The following is a 10,000-nucleotide window of genomic DNA, read 5'->3' on the forward strand; positions in this document are numbered from 1 at the left end:
AAACCCAAAAAACATGGCAGCTTCAGACGACAAGCGTCGGTTCTGGTTTATATCATGGGTCATTTCGCGTCGTATTGTACCTGTTTCTTGATTAGAAGGGTCGACTTCTCGAAACTTGTCTTTTCTCGTATGCCTCCATTGCAAAACACGCGAGAAAACTCGTTTAGATTTTGTATAGATTTTGACGGGTGCAATAGCCGTGTGGGTCCCGGGTTCGAATCTCGATGCACCTGGTGGGTAAAGGGTAGAGATTTTTCCAATCTCCCAGGTCAACATATGTGCAGACCTGCTAGTTCCTGAACCCCCTTCGTGTGTATGCGCACGCAGAAGATCAAATACGCACGTTAAAGATCCTGTAATCCATGTCAGCGTTCGGTGGGTTATGGAAACAAGAATGTACCCAGCATGCACACTCCCGAAAACGGAGTATGGCTGCCTACATGGCGGGGTAATTAAAAACGGTCATACACGTAAAATGTTACATGTCTGTCTGAGTGTGTATGCGTGTGCGTCTGAAATGTGATTGAATGACACAGGAAACGAATGATGAGCGCCCAGTGGCAGCCGTCAGTCGGCTCTACCCAGGTAGGCAGCCTGTGGTGCAAATGTCCCCGTGTATGTAAAGCGCTTAGAGCTTGGTCTGTGACCAAGGATAGGCGTTATAGAAGTATCCACATCAATCAATCAATGAATAATAGTCATGCAGTCAGTCGTGTTCGACTATGACCATCAGAACAGCAGAGGAGGTAACTGCTGTCCCAACTATCTGGGCTAGAATTTTATTATAGTGGAATATGTCTTGCCCAAAGTTACATCCCCCACTCTCTCCGCCAAGAGGGTTTTTGGAGACAGTCAGCGTTGGGGATGGTTCCCAAAGGCCAACTACCTAGCCCCCAAGGCTGCAGCACGAAGAGCCAGTGCAATTTTGCCTCCTAGTTTGAGAGTCATGGTCCTTCACAAAAGACTTAGCTGTAAATGATTTCCCATTGCAATAGAGAAACCAGTGATGGTACAGCTCTCACTTTGCTGTTGGCCCCACTGTAAACTTAGGTCGATCTGTTATATAAGCTGAATGCTGGGTTTTGAATAGGTGCAATAATTCAGGACGCTGAAATAGGACATTACCCTGAATCTGAAACTTCCTGTTCCTCTCTCTCTCTTTTTCCTTGCTCTTTTTTTTCAGAAAGGACGGACAGCTCAACAAGTGGACTGGTACCGATCCCTTGCGGTCCGCCAGCCTTGAACTGACGGTGCTTTCCCCGGCACCGACTGCCCTGAATACTGACCTTGTGACCCCCCACCCCCACCCCCCAACCCCCATGTTTCTCACTGTCTCTCTCTGTCTCTGTCTCTCTCTGTCTCTGTCTCTATCTATCTCAGGTCACTCCTCCCCCCCTACCCCCCCATGCCCCCTCGCCCCCACCCCCACCCCCACACACGCATCCCCTCCCCTTCCCCCCTACCCACCCACATCACAATGCATGTAGTGCCCTCCAGTTTGTTCACCATTTCTGAGCTGAGTCGGCTTGGGACAGTGGAATGAATGCTGCTCCGTCGTGTAGTGTATAGTGTATGGTCTACTACAATGCAAAAATGCCATACACAACACTGAAGTGAAGAACTTCAGCTGGTAGACACCTCGGTCTCATGTTTCTCACTGTCTCTCTCTGTCTCTGTCTCTCTCTGTCTCTATCTATCTCAGGTCACTTTTCACTTTTTATGCATCTATTTTCTTTACTTTTGTGTTGTTATAGCTTTGATTTGATACTTTCGATTGAAAAAAAAAATCGTATTAGAACTTTGCAGTTGATGTCAAAAAATGACCAAATATCAGGTCTCTCTCTTCCCCCCCCCCCCTCTTTCTCTGGTCACTTTTCATTTTTCATGATTCTGTTTACTTACTTTTGTGTTGTTATAGCTCTGATTTGATGCTTTCGATTAAAAACAAACAAACAAAACAAAACAACAACAACAACAAAAACCCACAACGACAACAACAACAACAACAACCGTATAAGAACTTCGCAGGTAATGTCAAAAAATGTCCGTCAAAACTCTCTCTCTCTCTCTCTCTCTCAATGTCCCTCTCTCTCCTTCTTCTTCTTCTTTTATGTGGCTCGTTTTGTTGCCGAAAATGGTTTCTGATGGTTATTTATTGGGCGGAAAAAGTGGTTCACGTTGTGAGGAGTGTTGTTGGGTGTGGCCGGCCTGTGCTATTGTCAGGTCTATACCTGAGACGGGGACAGGGGGTGTGGGGGAGGGGGGGGGGGCGGAGTATGGGGGAGAGAGAGAAAAAGATAGATGGACAGGTTTATCGTCAACATGGCGACTTTTATTCGTCTATTTATTTATTTGTTTATTCGTTTGTTTAATTGCTTCTTATGGTGGTTAGATGTTTTCCTCTTAAAAATTTTTTTTTTATTGATTGGCTGGTTATTCTTTAACTGAAATAATTTTGTCAGTCTACTGTGACAAAATGCAATATAAAACAAAATGCAAAGAAGCAAAATATCAGTTGATTCCGGTTCGCTGACATTTGTGGGTGGACCGACTAATTGCGAATCGTAAATGGGAATGTTTAGCCTTTCTTTAAAAAAAAAAAAAAAAAAAAAAAAAAAAATCTTAAGACGTTGGCGCTCATAGTTGCTGGCAGTTTTAAGTTGATTATTGACTTGGTGATTTAGTTATCATCTATTGGCATATCGCGCATATCTGTTTATTCTTCGCTGATATATGATACCTTAATCTTCAGCTTGCTAACTGGCTTACTTATGCTCTTCGGATGTTGTGAATGTAAGAACAATGATGAATGAAATGGTCTTCATTTAGTCTTCACTGATATATATAATACCTTAATTATATATATATATATAATTAATGATAGTCAGTCGTGTCCGACTATGACCATCAGAACAGCAGAGGAGGCAACTGCTGTTTCAACTATTTGGGCTAGAATTTGACTATAGTGGAGAGTGTCTTGCCCAAGTACATCCCCACTCTCTCGGCCAAGAGGGTTTTAGGACAGTCGGCGTTGGGATGGTTCCCAAAGGCCAACTAGCCCACAAGGCTGCAGCACTAAGAACCAGTGCAATTTTGCCTCCTAGTTTGAGAGTCATAGTCCTTCACAGAAGACTAAGCTGTAAATGATTTCCCATTGACTGGAGAAACCATTGATAATACAGCTCTCACTTTGCTGTTGGCCCAAATGTAAAACTTATGTCAATCTGTACTAGCTTGGTAACTGGCTTACTAACTCTCTGGACTTTGTAAATTTCAGACTACTAAACATGGACATTAATTTAACGAGTGATATGGACAGTCAGAGCAAGGAACGACCAAGTAACCTTACAACAGAACTGACCACTGACCAGTCAGGAAGCAGTTTGTCGATTTATTGACTAGACGGGCGCAATAGCCGAGTGGTTAAAGCGTTGGACTTTCAATCTGAGGGTCCCGGGTTCGAATCTAGATAACGGCGCCTGGTGGGTAAAGGGTGGAGATTTTTCCGATCTCCCAGGTCAACAGACCTTCTTGTGCCTGAACCCCCTTCGTCTGTATACGCAAGCAGATCAAATACGCAAGTTTAAGATCCTGTAAACCATGTCAGCGTTCGGCTTTGATTTGTCTCAGTCTGCACAAGATTCAGCGCTATATGAATATTATTATTATTATTATTATTATTATTATTATCATTATTAACGTGGGAGTTGCAGCCCACGAACAAAGAAGAAGAAGAAGATTTATTGACTGGTCAGACGGCACCTACCTCGTCTTTGTTATTGGGCCATTTGTTCATGAAACAATTATTTGGTCTGTAGAATCTATTTATCTGTTTATCTATCTATCTATATGTTGACCTATTCACTCACTGAGTTAGATATGTATCAGTCGATCCATTCATTCATCTATTCATTCATTCATTCACTTTATCACCACGCCTTTCTTTTTTGAGCAGACGTGGTGTAGCGGATATGGATCAGCCCTCCGCAGGCTTTGATGCCTTCAAGAAACTGAAACTAGGAGACATATACTGTAGTTACTGGTGGTGTTTTTCTGCCGACTGAGCGATACTGAGTCTGCATAGAACTCTGTTCGTCTGCTTATAACTCTGTTCGTCTGCTTCAGTCCAATGTACAGTGCGTCTCGAGAAGTTCCGGCTGTAATATCATGATATTATATGTGACACATTATAAGATGTGTACATATTACAAAGGTGTGATACCATTTTAAAGTCTCAAAGGGCTGAAACATCATGATATTATATGTGACACATTATAAGATGTGCACATATTACAAAGGTATTACACCATTTTAAAAATCTCAAAGGGCTGAAACATCATGATATTATATGTGACACATTATAAGATGTGTACATATTACAAAGGTGTGATACCATTTTAAAGTCTCAAAGGGCTGAAACATCATGATATTATATGTGACACATTATAAGATGTGCACATATTACAAAGGTGTGATACCATTTTAAAGTCTCAAAGGGCTGTAACATCATGATATTATATGTGACACATTATAAGATGTGTACATATTACAAAGGTATGACACCATTTTAAAAATCTCAAAGGGCTGTAACATCATGATATTATATGTGACACATTATAAGATGTGTACATATTACAAAGGTATTACACCATTTTAAAAATCTCAAAGGGCTGTAACATCATGATATTATATGTGACACATTATAAGATGTGTGCACATTACAAAGGTGTGATACCATTTTAAAGTCTCAAAGGGCTGTAACATCATGATGCCATATGTGACACATTATAAGATGTGTGCACATTACAAAGGTGTGATACCATTTTAAAGTCTCAAAGGGCTGTAACATGATGATGCCATATTTGACAAATAAGATGTGTACACATTACAGAGGTGTAACACCATTTTTAAGTCACATATTCAAATTCTTGAGTTTGTGCATTTTATTGTAAAGCGCGGCAAGCCCCATCTGAGATGGAGGTACTGCGCTATACAAGCCTTCATTTACTCACCCACTCACTCACTGAATGACTGACTGACATTTTAAGGTTCTTATCAAGTGTCAAACGCTGAAATGTTTACGCAAATTTCCAAGCCTTGATAACTGTGCCCAGAATTAAAACTGACACACTGAGTGAACGAGAGATATTGTGCAACCAACAACCATCTACCTGAAACCTGAAAATCTAGTCATCAGCTCCATCCACATGTAATATGCAGCTTCTGTTCAAACGTGTGTGTGTGTGTGTGTGTGTGTGTGTGTGTGTGTGTGTGTGTGTGTGTGTGTGTGTGTGTGTGTGTGTGTGTGTGTGTGTCTGCAGTGCGTGCACAAGTTTTTATATTGATATGCACTTGTATGTATCCTAATTTCTACTGTATCTGTGTTTGTGTATGATTTTCGATTTATGTTCGTATCTTGTTATGTACTATCCCCCCCTCCCCCTCCTCTCCAATATTCCTTGTGACCCCGGTACACTTGGTAATAAAGACATATTCTATTCTATTCCATTGTGCCAAGTTGGCAGACCCAGGCAGACTTGGAGAAGAAGTACGGACACTGAAGTGAAGGCAGCCGGAATGACGTGGGCCCAGATAAAGAGGATCGCCCCAAACCGTGTCCGTTGGAGGAGTGCTGTTGCGGCCCTTTGTTCCCGAGCGGAGCTATAGGCATAAGTCAAGTAAGTCATTCCATTGTGCCACCCAAGACTCCTTCATCAAGCTCCCTGATAACCTCCGTCATTCTGATTCCCTCGCATCTTTTAAATCTCGTCTCAAAACTCACCTTTTCCCTCAGCAGTAAATTCAATTGTGGCAGGTCCACTTCCTTTGCGTTAGCTGTGCTTGACTATGTATGTATACATATGTATGTGTACATAACTACATGCATGTATATGAATGTGTATTGTGTGCGCGTGCGTTTATGTAAGTGTGTGCGTATGTGTTAGGGTAGCTGTTAGATACACATGTATTGTTAAAATGTATGTACGCAGTGTGTGTGTGTGTGTGTGTGTGTGTGTGTGTGTGTGTGTGTAGTCATATGTGTATGTAACATAGATGTAATGTTTTATGTTAACAAAGCGTTTTTGTAAAGCACCTAGAGCAGATTTCTGGATAGTGTGCTATATAAGTATCCATTATTATTATTATTATTATTAACATCGTTGACAAGGAACAAGCTCAAAGAAGTGCCAGTGATCAGCCCTGTCCTGACCAAAGCATGAAAAATGATCCCTTTCAGTTCCAACAGTCGAAGCGATCACTGTACAAACTCGTTCATTTTCAACGTCGACACGGACAATCACAACCACATACATGATTGACATGTCTATCTGAATTTGTCTCCAAAATGTCAAAACAAATGGATCGACTGCCCTGCAAACTACTGTACTTCAGCCGGTCAAAGTGTCGATATTGACTGACGAACAGACAAACACAAAAAATTATATGGGCCCACACCAATTCCCAAATGCCCCCCCACACCGCCCTCCTGCACACACACACACACACACACACACACACACACACACACACACACGAACGAACGAACGCACGCGCGCACGCACAAACACACACACACATACACACACACACACGCACGCACGCATACATAAACACACACACACGCGCGCGTGCGGAAACTCCAAACACACACAATCATGCATTAAAAAAGAAAAAAGAAAAAAAAGTAAGACATGTAGTATGCCTGTTTTGCACTCGAGGGCAGGTTCTAAGAAGATAAGGAAGTAGCGATGCGTTAACTTTGTGAACAAGTGTACAAAGTACAAGAGAGTAGCCTACTAGCCGCTGGTCGACCCCGTGCTCCCTTTAAGTACCCCCCACCCCCACCCCCACCCACCCACACCGCCTTTCCCATCTCCCCCACCCCCACAGCAGAGGACTGCAAGCGGACTGTACGCAGGTCTAGTTGTACACACTACTACTATTCTGCTCTCTCTCTCTCTCGATCTCTGTCCAACACAGGCTACCACGACACAGGGTTCCCATGTCAAATCTGCCCCGGGTGGGCAGTTAGTTTAGCTTTCAGAACCAAGGCGACAGACCTTTTTTTTTTTTTTTTTTTTCAAGGTGACAGACCCGGAGGTTCCAGTTTCAGTTTCAGGCGTCACTGCGTTCAGACAAATCCATATACGCTACACCACATCTGCTAGGCAGATGCCTGACAGCAGCATAACCCAACGCGCTTAGTCAGACCTTGAGTGCATGCAGGTATATTCGTGTAACAATCCGAGTGGATTTCTGCACAGAATTTTGCCGAAGAACATCACTCTCGTTGCCATGGGTTCTTATTTCAGTGCGCCAAGTCAGTGCGTGCTGCACACGGGACCTTGATAATTATATAGTCTCATCCAAACGACTAGACGCTCAGTTCGAATTCTCAGTCAAACTTGGGAGAAAGGGTGAGAGCGGGATTCGAACCCAGACTCTCTCCGACGGACTCTGTATTAGCAGACGAGCGTCTGAGTCATTCTGCCACCTTCCTCCTTGTAAAACCTGGAGGAATCTGGCGAGCAGTTCTTCTGTGCGGTGCCCCAGTGATTCTTGATTGATTGATTGATGTGGATACTTCTATAGCGCCAATCCTCGGTCAGAGACCAAGCTCTAAGCGCTTTACATACACGGGGACATTTGCACCACAGGCTGCCTACCTGGGTAGAGCCAACTGACGGCTGCCACTGGGCGCTCATCATTCGTTTTCTGTGTCATTCAGATTTCAGACGCACACACATACACACTCAGACAGACATGTGACATTTTACGTGTATGACCGTTTGTTTGTTTTTTTATTTACCCCGCCATGTAGGCAGCCATACTCCGTTTTCGGGGGTGTGCATGCTGGGTATATTCTTGTTTCCATAACCCACCGAACGCTGACATGGATTACAGGATCTTTAACGTGCGTTTTGATCTTCTGCGTGCGCATACACACGAAGGGGGTTCAGGCACTAGCAGGTCTGCACATATGTTGACCTGGGAGATCGGAAAAATCTCCACCCTTTATCCACCAGGTGCACCGAGATTCGAACCCAGGACCCTCAGATTGAAAGTCCAGCGCTTTAACCATTCGGCTATTGCATTCGGCTATTTCACAGAGAAAAAAGAACAACAAGAAGAGTATCAGTATTAGTAGCTCAAGGAGGCGTCACTGCATTCGGACAAATCCATATTGATTGATATGATTGATATGAATACTTATATAGCGCCTATCCTCGGTCGGAGACCAAGCTCCAAGCTGCACCACATCTGCCAAGCAGATGCCTGACCAGCAGCATAAACGAACGCGCTTCGTCAGGCTTTGAGAAGAAGAAGAAGACACCGGCTTTCCTCTCTGTCCAACACGGGCCCAACACAGGGTTCCCATGTCAAATCTGACCCTGGGATAGTTTGGCGTTTTTTTTTCAGTGGTGGTGGTTGTTGTTTGTTTGTTGATAATGATGTTGTTGTTGTGTTTGTTCGTTTGTTTGTCGGTTTTTGTCGCAATAATAACAAAACAATAAACTAAGACTGCTGCTATCTTCAGTTGCTTTGCAGACTCTACGAGTCGAAGTACACAACTTCTCCTCTCCCTAGTGGGTTCATAGTATTTTCCTCTTGTTTTTTGTATCCTGTAAGACTAAATAATGTAAAAGAAGAAGAAGAAGAAGAAAAAACAAAAAAAACAACAACAAAAAACAAAACAAAACATACAAAACAAGACAAGACTGAGAACATCAGAAAAGACCAACAAAACAAAACAAAACAAAACAAAAATCAGCTCAACTCAGCGCAGCTTAGCTCAGCTCCGCAATCAAACCCAGTACAGTCCATCGAAGTTTCAGTTTCTCAAGGACGGAGGCGTCACTGAGTTCGGACAAATCCGTATACGCTACACCACACCTGCTATGCGTATGCCTCACAGCAACATAACCCAAAGCGCTTGTCAGGCCTTGGGTGTATGGTTATATGTTTGTGTACCTGTCAAATATACTTTCTTTTTTTTATATATAATTTTGCCAGGGGACAACAATAGATTTTGTTGCCATGGGTTCTTTTTCAGTGTGCCAAGTGCTTTCCGCACACGCGACCTCGCTTTTGTCGACTCATCCGAATAACCAGACGCTCAGTTTGATTTTCCAGTCAAACTTGGGAGAAGGGGCGAGAGCGAGATTCGAACCCACGCCCTCACGGAGTCTCTGTATTGGCAGCTGAGCGTCTTAACCATTCTGCCACCTTCTCCCTGAAGGAAACGGAGGGAAATGGAACGGAATCGAACTCATCAAATTAAATAATTTGCCATAAATGCAGCTTCTTCTTCTTCTTCTTTCCCTTGACTACCGCCTTCATCATTGTGAAGATTTACTAGCTGTGTTCCACTGTGTTGTGCTATTTTGTGTTTATTTGTATTACGTTGTATTGAAGTGTTTTGTATTGAAGTATTATTGCATTTTTTTTATTGCATTATTCCTATCGCATGTAACACACACTACAGCACAATACAGTTAACTTGTAACATGTAACATACACACTCGCAACATTATTGATACAGGTAAACACAGCACTGGAGACCTGTAACATGTAACACACACTGCAGCACTGATAGACACAGCACAGTAGACTTGTAACACGTAACACACACACAGTGCCGAGCATTGAAACAACACAGTAGACTTGTAACATGTTACACACATACTGCAGCATTGATACAACACAGTAAACTTGTAACATGTAACACACATACTGCAGCATTGATACAACACAGTAAACTTGTAACATGTAACACACATACTGCAGCATTGAAACAACACAGTAGACTTGTAACATGTTACACACATACTGCAGCATTGATACAACACAGTAAACTTGTAACATGTAACACACATACTGCAGCATTAATTCAGCACAGTCGACTCGTAACGTGACGTGTAGCAGGTACACTGCAGCATTGATACACACAGACTTGGAAAGATTGATTGATTCAGTCTGTAGAATCCGACAGAACAAC

The sequence above is a fragment of the Babylonia areolata genome, chromosome 25, assembly GCF_041734735.1.
Source record: "Babylonia areolata isolate BAREFJ2019XMU chromosome 25, ASM4173473v1, whole genome shotgun sequence".
NCBI lineage: Eukaryota > Metazoa > Mollusca > Gastropoda > Neogastropoda > Buccinidae > Babylonia > Babylonia areolata.